A 16,558-nucleotide genomic window follows, 5' to 3' on the forward strand; every position below is an offset into this window, starting at 1 on the left:
TGCTACCTGCATTTGGGGAACTGATTTGCACACTTGGTAATAAGTTCCCTGTTCCCCTTATAAGCTTTTTCAAAGTATAAATAGTCTCATGTATCTAAGCTCAAACCTTAAGTCTTTTCCAGCATGAGTAGACCTGTAGTGTCTTTCTCCCTAGACTATCGTAAATCTTTTGTATGGTGTGTCATGTCTCTTTGAGGAGCTGCACAAGTTCAAAATGTTTTTTGTAACCTATTTGTGCTCTCTGTTGTATTCCCACATCCCTCTCAATGCACAAGCACAGGGAAAGAATTAATTTCTCCATAACAGCTTTGCTCAGGCTGTGCATGGGAGCAGGTTCATTTTGTTACCTCTTTTCATTATTTATCTTTGTTTATTGAAGGGTTATGGCAGCCTTCAGTTGTAGTATTGACAGTTACTTTCAATGATATGTGAGCCATAGCTGTTACCACAAATCTGTGTCTCCCAGCCTGTGGCTGCCATCTCTGTCCCTGAGCCCTAGGTGCAGGCTGGGTTGTGGCCGACTGACCTTGCAATTCAGGTCACACTGCCTCAGCAGTCTGCTATTTTACCGTGTTTATCATGATCTACATCAAGTGCCACCAGCAAATATTTTGTGTTTCTAAATGACTGACACGCTATTAGTGGTAGCATAGGGACTGGTCCCTATGGACCAGGCTGGAGTAGTCTCAGTGACAGATACGTCTCCATCAAGACCACTGAGGCAGCTTGTAGTTATTTTAATATGTACTCTGTTATTTCTGCACCAAATACTTTTAAACAAATTATCACCTGCTTCTAAATCAAATGCCTTGTAGAAATCCAGATAGACTATATCAAGATACCTGACCTTGTCAAATATGTCTGAGATTCCCTTGGAACAAAGGTAATATTTAATGCCTTGATTTTCTTTTGTACAGGACAGCATAAATACCATTCCATCAAGCATATGATGTACAGCCTGAGGCAGTCAGTTAATGGTGTGTGAAGCTAACGCACTGCTCTTAAAACTTTTTTCTAACCCTGACTAAAGAGCAATATTAGTGCTTTGACAAATGACTGGAAGTAACTGGCTTTCTGAATAGGCTGAAATTATCTTTGCATGCCGTGATTTGCATTTGGGAAGGGTGATCGATGACAACAGGCCACTCATCTACAAATTAATTTGGCTTTTATATCAAAAAAAGCTAAGCTGAAAAGAAGACTGTGACATGTTGGGTCTGGCCAACATTGTCAAGCTTTTGCATTTAGAACTGGCTGGCATTTTTTTCCCATTTTATATGATGAAGACCCCATAGTCAGAATATATAAAGAGTTATTGTACTTGGTTTCTTGTATCTGATTCCTGTTTTTATTGCTAGCTGCTCAACAGTTGGAGGCAACTGAGCTAACATTGTGGTTCTTCAGGTTTAAATGCCAGTACACTTTAATAAAGTGTACAGCAGGCTTCAGTATGGATTAGTGAGCCAAATTCCACTTGTATAACACTGTCTCCTGGAGACCCACGGTCTGGATCATTACCCAGTTGCCAATTAAAATGCCAGCGAGGCAGTGGACTCTTATTCTTAGAACTGTGGCTGTAATATATTATTGTGTCTTATCTTTGAAATTAGAACAGGCTTTATCCTAAGTAGATCTGAAGATTTTAGCCCAGAAGATATAAAAGATGATGGTATGTCTTAGTTTCCCTTATTCCATTACCATCTATTTTTATCCCAGACAGAGTTTGCATAGAGACAATGTAAGCGAACTAAAACTAAATGGTTCTATGATAAAATGAGGTCAAAGAAGAGTCAAATGCAAGGTAATCAAACTGGTGAGATATCAAACTTATCAGCTGTTTGCATTTTAAGCAGTTCTAGTATTCTTTCTTATACCTGTTTCTGTAGGGTGGCATTTAATCAAGCACAGCAGAACACTGGGGTAGGCTTGATCCCGTTGCTCTTCACCTGAGAACTGGGGAAGCTCAGCCAAAAGAGCTGTTGCTAAAAACTGATTCATGTGTGTCTCTTTACAGAGTGACTCTTTCCAACTTGTAGCTCATAGAGTATCCTCCTTTCTGTTCCTATTTCAGGGTGATAAAAACATAGAGCTGCTGTAAGGGGGAGGCTGGGGGGAGTGTTTGCTGCTGCTCCCTTGGAGGCAGGCCCTGGCTGTGGGGCACGCAAGCTGCCTGGGCCAGGGGACGTGGTGGCTGGGGAGCTGCTGGAGCAGGTAATGGGTACAGCTGCCACATGGTGCCCTCAGCAGAGGCAGGGAGAGCTCTGTCTGGCCACCAGCGCAGCACCATCATGGTTCTTGGTATTGGGTAATATGGAAGGGCTCCAAATCCTATTTCACAGAGGCAAGCTAAGAGTTAAAAGTGGAAATAAAAACTTGGGGAGAAAATTATTGAAATGCCCTAGCCTAACAAAGGACTTAAACATGAGCATTGATCAATGTCAATAGGATTGGACATGGCAGGAGCTGATCCCTTTGTGAAAAAAGTGATGTATATATATCCCTGAAGAATATAAAGCATTACAATACTACTACTGCAAATTGTTATATATAAATGATATTGTATAATATATTTATAGTAATTATGCTTTGAGAATAGCATGAATAAATGGTCTTGAATTTTTTGGCGTAACACCATATAGCATGTTCTGTTGTGATGCAAACCAAGGACAGCTCTGCTGCCTAAGTGAGGCTTCACTGGTCAGTGGGACTGAAAAGACAGGCTCACAGCTGGCGCTGTAACTTGAGGAACTGTATCACCTGGCAGATAAACAGCCTACCCATCCCACGTGCAGGGTTATGCTACTCTAACCATCAAGAGACTGAGAAACTTCTGTAGAGTTATAGAAGACTGAAAGGAGGAAGAAAGCCAGTGAAAGTTAAAGGCTGAAATACAAGGCTGAGGGTTTTCTTGCCTTTGTTTACCCAATGCTATTAACCTGCCAGTTTATTTTAACTATTTCTTTCAAAGTAACATTTGAAGTTAACAAAGACCTCAGACTCTGCAGAAAGAATTTATCAACACCTTTACTAAGTAGCTGTTTGCCCAATCTTTTGCTGGATTCTGTTGCTACATTCCTTGCAATCACTCAGTAGTTTCACAGCAAGAAGCCACTAGGCTGCTGCATGTGAAGGCTAGGACAGGACAAGGAATTTAGCAATGCCTCTGTGCCTACAGACTGCAGGGAATTTGGGCACCTAAAGTTCCTATGAAGTCTCTGGAAAACCTCATGTTCAGTAGGCCAGCTCTGTAGCTTTGTGCCCAGCTGGCCCTAAAGAGAATGCTGCTGCTTCCACACCCATGGGGCTTTTTTGTAATGGCAATGGCACTGTTCTGAACAGATTTATCTGCCTAACTAGTAATAAAAGCATATGGGAGTTAGAAACCAGAGAGGAGCAACTGAAGGCACTACCCTGCTTCCCCAGCTGGAATGAAAGGTATTAACCAGAGAAATACAGCAGAAAGCATGGTTAACAGCAAGCTCACAGGGTTTCCCTCTGCATTCTGATGTGACCAGCCCCAGTCCTGGCTAGAGGAAGCAGTGTGTCGGGTGACAAATGTGGCAAAACACAGCACTGTGTGCTCTGGGCTGTGCGCTTCCTGGATGTGATTATGTGTCTGTGGGAAACGGGTCTCTTCAGCCTTCCTGGCCAGTTATGGAAGAACACAGATGGGATGTTGAATGTTATCTGTACCATGAGGTTGCTGGTTCAAATATCATCCCATGTGGCTTGTAACTAAATCCTGTTACCATTTGATTAGAGCTCTGTCTGTAGTATCAATTAGCCAGTGAAAAAGGAACTGGTGGTTTTGCCTTGATTCTTAGTAGATGGATACCCACATCGTAACAGCCAAGCCCTGCACAGCTCACCTGGAATGGACAAGCGAGGGATGTGGCAAGGCAGCTAACCATAATCCTGGGGGGGAAGTCTTTTGGTATCAGGCTTATTGAGTGTTGCTTTACTATTTGTGGTAGAAGACCTGACTTTCCATTTCTTTCTGCCTTCGTGTGTGATCAATTCTCTTTAACTACTTGATTCTAATTAAGAAAGGAAAGAAAACACAGTTGTAGTAAAAGACTGATTCATCCTACAGTTAAGGGCAAATCCTTCACCAGTATAAGTTGTTGTTGCTCTAATGGCTTAAGGGGGGCTTCAGTCATCTGAAAGTCTTCCTCATTAATCTGGACAAGTTAAGCCTGTAAGCCTGTTGCAGGCCACAATAATTAGCATGCAAGAAAACTGCCTTTGGCCTCTTGGCAACAATGCCTGATTAAATTATTTGAAGCCAAAGTTCAAGAAATGGGGGTCAGTCATAGATGAGAACAAGTGCATTTCTTGTTCTCTGAGTGTTTTCTTACAGATGTATCAGGGCCTTCTGAGAAAAACTTATCATACCTTAACTTGGGTGATAACACTGTGAAGAATAATTCCTGAAAAGATTTTATCTTATTTGCCTGGCCTTGTATAATCCTCAGCTCCATAGCAGGAATGCTGTGATCAGAGATCTACAGCCTTGAACCAAATACTGTATAAACTGAGTTTAAAAGGAACAGAAGGAAAATAGAGGCTTTCCCCCCATAATGTTAATCCATCATTTTACTTTGTAAGTGGAAGGTGTTTCCTACATTCACCTTGGGTAGGAGACCACCTCTAAGATGCCGAGTTGAAAAACTGAACAGTCTCCTGGGCTGCAAACATCAAAGACCACAGTGGAAGTATTTGAATATTTACTCATGTGTTTCAGATTCATGATGCAAACAGAAGCTGACAGAAGGAGAAAAAACCCCACAGAACCCAAACCACTTAGCTGGTGCAGCAAAACCCATCAATGTTTATTTTTATCCGACCCAAATTTAGTCAGACTCCCTAAAATCATTTTATATGCTGGAGATAAATATGATTGTATAAACATGGGAAGAAAACTTTCCCTTTGTAAGCAGAAAAATGCAGCCTTTTATAAATGTTGACTTTTCTTTAGGTAATCTACAATAAATTAGCATTGATAATAAAAGTAATTGAAATCCAGTACAAAGAGCTAGTGGGTGGTCTGCAAATAAAAGAAGAGCAATATGGATTCATGTAATTTTTTTAATGGAGTCTGACAGCGTGAGATTCTGAGGCGTTTTAACCACATGACAAGTTTGACTTTTTTACCTCTCTGATTATTCAGTGCAGGATGGTAATAATGGTTAAGATATCTTTGAAAACTTTGTGCAGAGGAAGATCTGAGACATCCCAATAAAATCAATTTCCCAGTGTTTATCAGGACAGCAAACATGTTCTTGGATTTGGGCCAATTATAACACAGAAGAAGAGTATAGGAGGTTTTTGAAGTCATACTGAAGATTTTGCAAGTGGAGGAAGATCTGACTACTGATTTCCATTTTTTGCATTTAGTAGTTGATGGAAACTCACAAAAGCTAGTATAGCAGTACTAAAAGGACAAGTGAAGTATGAATCGCACAAGATATGAGTTAAAATTGGTTGCTTTGAAGTGTTGATCTTTGTTAAACAAAACTGGAGAAGAAAGGAAGGGGAAAAAGACCTCCTTATCTGTGACTGGGTACTTCCAAGGGGTTGGTATTGTTGGAGATGGCGATGCTGCTGCTGGGAAAAGGGCACTGGGGAGGCGTGGTTGACACCCCAGGAGGCTGCGCTGCCATTCAGTGAGACCTGGACAGGCCAGAGAGCTGGGCGAGGAGGAACCCAATGAGGTTCAGCAAAGGCAAGTGTGAGGCTGCACCTGAGGAGGAACAACCCCATGCACCAGGACAGGCTGGGGCTGACCTGCTGGAAGGCAGCTCTGTGGAGAAAGACCTGGCAGTTCTGGTGGGCAATAAGTTGTCCATGGGCCAGCAGTGGCCAAGAAGGCCAATGGGACCCTGGGGTGCGTTATAGGGAGTGTGGCCAGCAGGTCGAGGGAGGTGATCCTGCCCCTCTGCTCTGCCCTGGTGAGGCTGCACATGGAGTGCTGTGTCCAGCTCTGGGCTTCCCAGCTCAAGAGAGACAGGGAACTGCTGGAGAGGGGCCAGCAGAAGACTGCAAAGGTGATTAAGTGACTGGAGCATCTCCCTGATGAGGAGAGGATGTGAGAGTTGGGACTGTTTAGCTTGGAGAAGAGAAGACTGAGAGGGGATCTTACCGATGCACACAGATATCTCCAGGGCGAGTGTCAGGAGGACAGGGCCAGGCTCTTTTCAGTGGTGCCCAGCGACAGGACAAGGGGCAACGGGCACAAACTGCAACACAAGAAGTTCCACCTGAAAATGGGGAAGAACTTCTTTATCTTGTTGGTGATGGAGCACTGGCACAGGCTGCCCAGAGAGGGTGTGGAGTCTCCTTCTCTGGCGACATTCAACACCTGCCTGGATGGGATTCTGCCCAACCTGCTGTAGGTGAACCTGCTTTAGCAGGGGTTTGGACTAGATGATCTCCAGAGGTGCCTTCCAACCCTGGCCATTCTGTGATGCTGAGTCCCCCAGGGCCATCAGAAGGGGTCTGAGCAACTCCTGCTTGCAGCTCCTAAGACCACTTGTGATGGCCCTGGGGGATGCTGTTCATCAAATAAAAAAGCAGCATTCCTGCTCCCCCCCCCTCGCCCAAAATGTTCAGAGAAATACAAAGGTAACTCTCCCTAACCTAGGAAAATTAGAATAACAATGGTTGTGTAATATGCAAATGGATGCTTATAGCTCAATGAGGATCTGTCTGAACTCTTGGCTGTTGAACTTTACATGGTAGAGAGTAGTAAGGAACAAAAAGTGATGGCAGCCAGTTACTGGCTGTCCTAAAAAAAGCATGTGCAAAAAAAGTGTCTGGTATGCTATACTGTTGTTTGATTATTAGCTATTAGACAGTTTGATAAAATGTTTTATATATAATTCAATGACAGCTATGGAAAATCAAATGTCTCTTTCCATATTCACTATTTATGCTATTCATAACCTATTATAAGGGTTATTCAAAGAAGATAAAGCAATTTGGTGACTGACAGGTTTAGTGTAGACATTTCTTTGATGGAGCTGGACCCATAAAGATAAACTGAACCAAGCATTAGTCAGTTTGCTGAAGCTAATGAAAAGGGGTAATTTATATATAAACAAACTGATGGACACCAGCGTGATTAGTCACATGAGGCAAATCCACAGGATCGGTCTGTATTTTGTAAGGAACCTTGAATTAGATGATATATGTTCTTTTTGATCTACTATATGTTATGGACATGGACTGAGCCATACCTGATGACTCCTGATCTGAAGACTCCTGAAGGAAATGTTTTACTATTTGAACATAGGCTTTCACTTGAATATCACAGTGACCATAGCACCTTGTTTACAGCTGGGACCAAAATCCTAAGCTATTGGATTTCCCCAGAAGTGCAAAGGAAATTGAAATCCAGCTCAGACCATAAAGGTCAGGTTCATCTCTAAAAATAAACAGCATGTATAACTTTCAAATGACAGCTGTTCACAAAATCACCAAGCAATCAAACAAGATAAGGTGTCTGGTGTTTAAAAACATCATTTATTGACAGGTTCTGAAGGGCCAGTGCAAAGCTGGGGGTGTACCTGCAGGGGGTTACCTTACAACCCCATTAAGCAACTTCCTCCTATAGTGGGATATCAGAAGACTAAACACATCCTGCGGACACAGGAAGGGTTGGAGATGACTCAACCTCTGATGTTTTTTTCTGTGCCCCAACTACTTGCTAAAAGACTCACTTTTCCACACATCTGCAGAGCATATGACTATGGCACTCCCAATGGTATAGCTGCCCTCAATAAATTCTCCCACGACCAGAAAACATTTGCATGGAGACATGAGGGTAAGCACCTTCCTTCAGGTGGCTGAGAGGGATGACTGATGTTGTGAGGAATTGTGCCAGGTCCCTGCAAGCCATGTGAGCACAGCGTGTCTCATGGGCAGCTCTTGGTGGCAAGGCAGGACGTGAGCTTGCCACTGCCTCTTGCAGCTCAGTCAACTGGGTGGGTGCAGTGAACGTCCCTTGCACCACTCTTGCATTTGGCGAAGGTGGACTAGAGTTTTCTATGTTTCCTGTGATTTAACACTGCCACATAGTGAAAAAAAGAGACTCATCTATTCAATCCAACCTCATCAGAAGTTAGTTCAGGAAGAAACCATGGGGAATCTTTCAGCATCTCTAGTATTGTCTATGGAAAAATAAAAATCTCAAGTAGCATCATTGGCATCAAAATTTAGTGCTTATTTTCTCTTAATTGTACAGGGATATTGGGAACTGAATTAGTTGGGCAAAATGCAGACCTTGGAAAAAAGCAGGACAGTTACATAAATCCCCAGAATTTCAGTAATAAAATCAAGTTAGAGTGTTAGGCAGATACCATCAGCTCCCTTTTAAGGAAGCTTAACAGACCAGATAGGGTTTTTTTAATCCCTTTATGTTTTATTTGAATGCTGAGCAAACATCTGAGCTCTACAATGTATTTAGGCTGTGTGAAAGATTAATGTGGAAAAAATCAGCCACATTTACATACATCTGGAAATAATTCATGTGCACTTAGTGTTTGGTATAGATATTGTCGTAATTCCAATCTCAGTGACACAGGAGGCATGGGAGCTCATTAGCTTTTCTCCTTTAGAGAGACAGGCTCAATATATGCTTTCCAGCAGGAATACAAACAGGTTTGTTGATTTATGCTTATTTACCATGTCCTTGAGGAGTCCCAGAAACACCATCAATCTCTGCTGTTACAATCAGATCTCCATGACCATGGGACCTGAGAACATCTTATTTTGGTAATGTGGAAGGTACATCCCATCTCCTTTCTTGCAGCTTTTCAGTTCAGCCTTGCAGCCCCTCCATCCATCACACCATTGTGCTGGCACCCTGCTCTCTGTGAGGGGACAGTGCACAGGGCTGACTGACCAGCTGCCCTCAGCTCCAAGCCACTGCAGGAGGATTCTCTTAGGACTGGGAGAATTTTCATAGTGACTGGATCAGTGACCTGAGTGCTGTAATTCAGATTCCCCCGGCAAAGCCTGTGTCCTGCTGCCATCTGCCCCTGGGGAGATAACGGGGAATGGTGGGAGTGAGCACCTGAAGAGAGTGTGTTGGTGGCTGTCACTGACCTCGAGGCTTGGGTGGCAGCACCCAGAAAGGAGACCTGCACAAGTGGCTTAACTGGTGTAGCATGCAAACATCAGGAGAAAAAAGGGTGGCTGCATTTCGGCCAGGACAGATTGGCTTGGGACCCCTCAATGACAGGCTGTTTTTGCGCCAGACTAGGGGTGAAGTTACAGATGGGGTCATCTGTAACTCTTACAATATTTTAGGACAGTGAAAGATAATGCTGCTAGCAGGTTTCAAAAATAGATAAGAAAAGCACCGTTGACATAGTTGGAGCAGCATATGGTCTCCTTGTTATCCAATCATTCAAATCTAAGTGTACCCTTACATGCAAAAAGCATGAATGCTTCATATCAATAATGCAGTAGGTGGTTTAGAAGAAGTTGGTTTGAAGGGTGTGTTCTGTATTTCAGCTGCACTTGACATGACAAATCTTCCTCTTGTTTTCAAATGCAGAACTGGCAAGGACACACTGTGAGCTCGTTTATTTCCCTCAAGAAGCAAATGAAGCTCTTGTGGAAATTTCTTGATCCTGCTGCTATCCATCAAAAATAATAGTTATACCCATGGTCTCTCAGGGAGAGATGTGAGTGTTTTCCCCTTGAGGCGTCTGAAACCTTGGTTCAAAAATTTTAAATGAGCAGAATGCTAGCTCATGAAACAAAATAAAAAACTAGGAAAGACACGTGAAGGGGTTAAGTGGCAGGGTCAGAAGTAAGATGAGAGCCAATGTATAGATTTCATGATAACAAAATGATGGGTTTTGCAGCCAGGATTAATTACTCTGAACCTCACAATCTTGGACAATAAAGGCTTGACTTTAATCTCAGCTGCAAAATTAAGATAAAAATTCATACTTTTCCCTCCCTCTACCCCAGAGTTGTTGACTTTAGTCTGGATTTTGATTTATCCTGTAAAAGGAATGGAATCTAGCACTGAAATTTGGATCTTGACCCAAATACGGTGCAGAACTGAACCATATTGGAAACGATGAGATTGCAATATTCTGGCCTTATATTCTGTTCTCAGGTTTTTGATTAAATGTAAAAAATGGGAACAGATCCTTCTGCACGCTGGTTAACACCCCTCAAGGGAAAAAAGTGGTCATTTGATCCTGTGTGGGCAATCTCAAATGTCTGTGCTGCAAAATCCCCCCACTGGCCTTCACAGCCCGTTGTAGTCCATTACATCAAATTTCACCTGACCATACTGAGAGAAAACTGCATGTATCAATAGATGAGGTTTTTTATTTGGGAATGCTCATTATGCACGTCTTCTGTGCTGCCATTTCCCCATTTTGCTCTTTCAGTTGTTCATACCTGGGGAAAGGATGTGTCCTGGACCAAAGAGAGCTTTTTTTGCATCATGGAGTAATTTGACCCTGATACGAGCCTAAACCCTGTATTCCATCCTTCCCTCCCTGTGATGTATGCCAAACCTACGCTACTGCACTGTGTGACGTTCAGCATGTGTAGCTCCAGACTGGAGCAATTTGGGGAATATAGGACCAGGTTTCTTTCAGAGGAAACTGGATTGGAGGCTCTGCTCCAGGTGCACACCCGTGTCCTTCTACCTCTCATGAGAACATTGGAGTCTCAAGCAATTGTAGGTCCAGCCAGAGGCATACTGGGAATGTTTGGCTCAGGAAACCAGTGTGCAGAAAACCCCTTGAACTGTCTATGCCATAGCTCCACCTGCTTCCCTCTACCGATCCATTCCTCCTGGCCAAAATCACTTGCTAATGTCAATTTACCACTGAAGCCTTAAAAATGCAATCACTCCCGATTTTAGTGAATGCCCCAGCAAGTGATCTGCTGCAAAATCGTATTGTGGAAATGGATGTCCTGATTACTCTTGCCAAAATACAGTGCATGGCAAATACTTTCCTTCACGTGGCTGTGCTTCTCTGGCCAAACTCTTGAGTACGGAGAAGCCACAGTGGAGAGACTAACAAGGGAGAAGACAACAGTTCTGCACAAAAATGAGCACTGTGAGTGATCTGCAACTGTCTGCAGGGCGAAGAGATCGAATGTTGTGCAGAAGGTAGAGTTGTGCAAAAGCGGATGGGATACAGACATGAAACTGTAGGACTTTTGACTGAGTATTTCTTGAGACCGGGCTCTGTAGCTTAGGTTAGACTCTAAAGAAGCTACAGATAGGTGGCAAGGAAGGTCTTCTCACATCCAACAGATTAGCAGAGCTTATGGTCTTCTGCTGCAATTGCCTTAGGATGTGGCTGCATGTATTTTTGGTGTGGACAAAAGCGTGGCATGAACAGGGACCTTTCAGGTATGAGCATAGGTAAAATTTAGGGCATCTTTTCCTTCTGAGGACCTAATTGGCTCCTCCTGTGTTGCTTGTACTTCTCCATATCCCTGGTGTTATTCAGTGCTGTGCAACACAGAGTAGCAAAACACATGAAACTCAGTCGCAAGCTGTATCTGTCCCCAGGGTGCAGGTCTCCCTATTCCTGGAATAAACATACCTTTGGACATTTTTATTTTTTTTTTGCAGTGCTTTGCAGATAATACCATAGATGGTAATTGCCAGAGTAAGTTGAAGCCTTTTTCTCATAAGCAAAGAATAAATTCGCTAGAGCTACGGCTGGCCTGTATGAGGACACTTCTGGTGGTCATTTAACAGTAGCAATTCGTGTTAACTGTGTGGTCATTCTTCTAGCACAGGAAGATTTTGCGTTAAATGCTTCTTCATAAAATAAATGCTTTTTCATAAAGTCTATGTGTACATGCACATGGATGGCATTTACTCATCTCCTTCAACAACTGCATAAGGTGGAGAAATGGCTGTTGATGAAGTTGCTGAAATCCCAATTTTTCTCTTTTAATTTTTAGATTAAGAAGAGCTGGTAACTGTGCCCTCTCCAATAAAAATAGCTCCTGGTAACATCGTGTAAGAGATGAATTATTTGTTAATCTGAAAGAACAATTTGAAGAAGGAGGATGTGATGGAGGTACAGAGAGAAGTAACACGAGGGCCAGGATTTCACCACTAGAGAGTGTAATTCTACTACATAATTTGACCTTTTCTGTTCCCAGAGAAAATGCTTCAAGGTGGGGAACTTTGCAATATGCAACAGCTTGAACAGCACTGCCTTCTTTAGGTCTTTTATTAAAATGGACATCAAGGGGTTACTGTATCCTTGGAAGATAAATGCATTACTTCCTCTGTGCGTTGCCTAGCATGAGTTTGAGGAGGCATTTTGCAAAACAAGATGTATGTAAATTGAATAAGAGCTTATATTGAGCTTATCCTTGAGACAGATGGTTATGTGTTCAAATTTAAATTTCAAGCATTTTAATAAAAGTGGCCAGCTGAAATGCATTTATATGTATTTTTTAATTTTGTTTTCAACTGTGGTGTTCTATCACCATGCATTTCCCTTGGGCTGATGCTGCAATTTTTACCTTAAAGACGGTTCTTTGAAAATTCTGCCTTTGCTTCTGCTAGTGTGGCTCCAAAACTGCACTGCCAAAGACACTGCTGTCTCATGGTGTTATGATGATTAAACCAGGCATCTAATGGTTAAAAAAATAGGGGAAATTGATCTCTTATTTACAGATAATGTAATTTCTCTTTATGGATGCATATCTTTGTCATGAATTTCACATGGGGAGTCTTCAATCTGCTGCAATCTGTGCATGGTGACATCCACACATAGCTTTAGGTCCCTTTCAGTGGCTGTATATTCAGGCCTGTCATATCTCACTTGTTAATGCCTGGGATTTCTCTGCTTTGCTGCAGCTTCGCTCCTCCTTGCTGAACGGAGCAGTGAAGCCACAGCTGGCAGCAAGGAACAAGAAGCAATTGGCACCTGCAGTGCCAGCTGGAGGGCATGAGTGCTGAGGGGGCTCTAGGAGCCCATGGCATGGGTCTAGTCACAGCCTGATGCTGGCAGAGAAAATGAGGGTTCTCAGGTCATCTGCTATGGTCGCTGGTAGAAGATGTGAGGAGCCTGGGAAGTGCAGAGTCACAGCTGTTGGGGCTGTGGATGAGGAAGAAATGCAGCTTGGCATCATGTCTGTTGGCATCCTTTGTAGCCCTTGTTCAAACCAATCTCTAGCTGAACTGGAGTCATCAGGAACAATATTGAAGCTGGGTAAAAATAAGGCTATTTAGTTTATGCCAGTCATGTAGAGTTAAGAGATTGTTAATGGCTCCTCCATGTGTGCACAAGAGTATATATAAAACCCGCAGCGCTGGTACCTGGAATTTGTCAGGTTTAGGAATAGACTGACTGAAATGTGTATGCATAGTATCTGTTCCTTACCACTCGTCTCCCACAGGTTCCAGCAAGCATAGTATCTGTTAAGCATAGTATCTGTTCCTTACCACCCATCGAACCCACAGGTTCCAGCAAGCACTTAAATGCTGTTCTTGGGAACCTGGGAAAGGGTCATCACATATGCTGAAACCTGTGAATGTGATTATGTCTCTAACAACATCCTTGGAAATATGTCATAGTCCTGAAGCTAGTGAAACAAATTAATTTTTAACATAACTGCATTGATTTTAGTTAAGTTTTCTATAGAGAGAAATCTGACCAAGCTTTTGTCTGCTGTAATTTTAAAAGTTTGCAGTGAATTGAAATATATGTAACCCAGAATACCCACTGGTGTTTTAAAAGTTTTGCTCCCTTCTCCTTTCATAACAAAACTGGTATAAACTTGCATCTCACATACAGTAGATGCGGCAATTAACTCAGTTATAGCATATTCCAAAGGACATGCTGTTCCATGACTGACCATTAAAATACCAAAACAATTATGCTCAATTCATGTATCATTGAGGCAACACAAAACATTTAAGAAAGAATGGATATTAAAAGTGAGTTTTATATAGTATCCATGGTGACTATACTAAAAGCAATAACAATACGTTTAAATAAGTTTTCATTTAGAATATCTTTAAAAGAATTTGTTTGGTTCAGACATGCTGTGTTTACACTATAATTTGTCTCAAATCACTGATTATTATAAAATGAAGCTAAATTGGCATGGCAGTACTGTTCAAACACTTCAACAGTACACCAAAATAGTTCAAAGCTTGTTGCTCAATATTTTTATCACAGCTGACACGCACATTAGAATGGGAAAAGGTTCCAAAAAGGCAGTAACATGATTTAAAATCAGTGCCACAGTTCTGCATTAGGCCATCTTCCAGAGTACATTTTGCTCTTGCTGTTTTATTACAGAATTCAGGAGCTTATCGAGAGACAGCTAAACTTTGTACAAACAAAGGCAATGTGTTGGCAGCTTCTCAGGAACCCGGAGCAGATCAGATTTGTGAGTATTCTCATAGTAGCAAGGGGCAGGGAGCAATAATTGATATACAGGATTGTACTGTTAGATCTTACTTTGGCCTTCCTTTAAAAATAATACAGAAATGGCTTCATCTTTGAGTCCCCCTGCAACAAACAGCATTAAGAAATGCTGTGGTAATGCAATGAGTATAAAGTAAGGCACAAGGATTTGGGGTGTCTCTGTGTGTGTGTCATGTAATATGCGATTTCCAGGTTGAACATCCTAACCTTCAGACTTCAGGCAACTATTTTGGTTGCTTCTAGCTAACTGCAGGATGAAAAGGTGAAAGCCCCTTGAAAGGCTTTACTGCCTTTAAGAGCAAGGTAACTGAACCAGTACTTGTTATGCCTGCTTGGTATAGCTGGCAAAGATTTATGTTCAAAACTATGCTTTCATTTAAGTGTAGTGATATTTTGCTCTAGTGTTTGTTTTCTGAATCAGGACCAACATATTGGTGAAAATTGTACTTCGCAGTAAAATTGTCCTTCTCTCGCTTTCTGGTGACCAAAGCTAACACTGTCTGAGAGTATCTGCCATCTTCACTGAGCTGGGAAGCAGCAAGTGTGAGCAATTTAGGTAAGAAAAGTAATTCTCTAAAGCCGCAAATTGCCCTTTATTTCTGAAATGCTCTCTGACAGGCCTAATCCCTTCCCTGGTAGGGGGGAGCAAGACCTTAGGAACTGCATCTTTCTGAGCTCCCTCTTTGGTAAAGGGATAGAAATAAGCTCACCCAAAAGGCAGCCATGAGCATCTAAGGCTTAGTTTCTCTCCTGGATGGCCTTGCCCAGGCACCCATCTGACTCCTCTGGCTATGAGACATGCTGCGGAGATCAGCCTGGCCATGCTGTCCTGGTTTTGGCTGGGACAGACTTAACTTTCTTCTTAGTTGTTGGTTCAGTGCTGTGTTTTGGATTTAGTATGAGAATAATGTTGATGACACACTGATGTTTTAGTTGTTGCTAAGTAGTTCTTACTCTAAATCAAGGACTTTTCGGTTTCCCAGGCTCTGCCAGTGAGCAGGTGCACAAGAAGCCGGGAGGGAGCAGAGCGAGGGCAGCTGATCCAAACTAGCCAAAGGGATATTCCATACCATAGAACATCATGCTCAGTATATAAACTGGAGGGAGTTGTCCGGTGGCCTCCGATCACCTATGCACAGTGAAGTCTGTGGGCTTAGCTGAAGAAGGCAGCTCCATAAGGTACCATTTGAGAAGGAAATGAAGGTTATCAGCAGTAGTCAACATGGATTCACAAAGGGAAAGTCATGCCTGACCAACCTGGTAGTCTTCTATGATGGAATGACTGGCTGGGTAGATGAGGGGAGGGCAGTGGATGTTGTCTACTTTGACCTCAGCCAGGCTTTTGACACTGTCTCCCATAACATCCTTGTAGGTAAGCTCGGGAAGCGTGTGTTAGATGAACGGACAGGGAGGTGGATTGAGAACGGGCTGAATGGCAGAGCCCAGAGGGCTGTGATCAGTGGCAAAGAGTCCAGCTGGAGGCCTGTAGCTGCCGGTGCCCCAGGGATCAACAATGGCTCCAGTCTTGTTCAACTTGTCAATGACCTGGATGAAGGGACTGAGTGTACCCTCAGCGAGTTTGCAGGTGATAAAAAACTGGGAGCAGCGGCTGACACCCCAGGAGGCTGCGCTGCCGTTCAGTGAGACCTGGACAGGCCAGAGAGCTGGGCGAGGAGGAACCCAATGAGGTTCAGCAAAGGCAAGTGTAGGGTCCTGCACCTCGGGGAGGAACAACATGAACTGAAACAGCCTAGAGGTTGTCCTGCTGGAAGGCAGCTCTGCAGAGAAGGACCTGAGAGTTCTGGTGGGCAGCAAGTTGCCTATGGTCCAGCAGTGTGCCCTTGTGGCCAAGAAGGCCAATGGGACCCTGGGGTGCGTTATAGGGAGTGTGGCCAGCAGGTCGAGGGAGGTGATCCTGCCCCTCTGCTCTGCCCTGGTGAGGCTGCACATGGAGTGCTGTGTCCAGCTCTGGGCTTCCCAGCTCAAGAGAGACAGGGAACTGCTGGAGAGGGGCCAGCAGAAGACTGCAAAGGTGATTAAGTGACTGGAGCATCTCCCTGATGAGGAGAGGATGTGAGAGTTGGGACTGTTTAGCTTGGAGAAGAGAAGAC

This window comes from Falco cherrug, chromosome 1 (genome assembly GCF_023634085.1).
Source record: "Falco cherrug isolate bFalChe1 chromosome 1, bFalChe1.pri, whole genome shotgun sequence".
In the NCBI taxonomy this organism is placed as follows: domain Eukaryota; kingdom Metazoa; phylum Chordata; class Aves; order Falconiformes; family Falconidae; genus Falco; species Falco cherrug.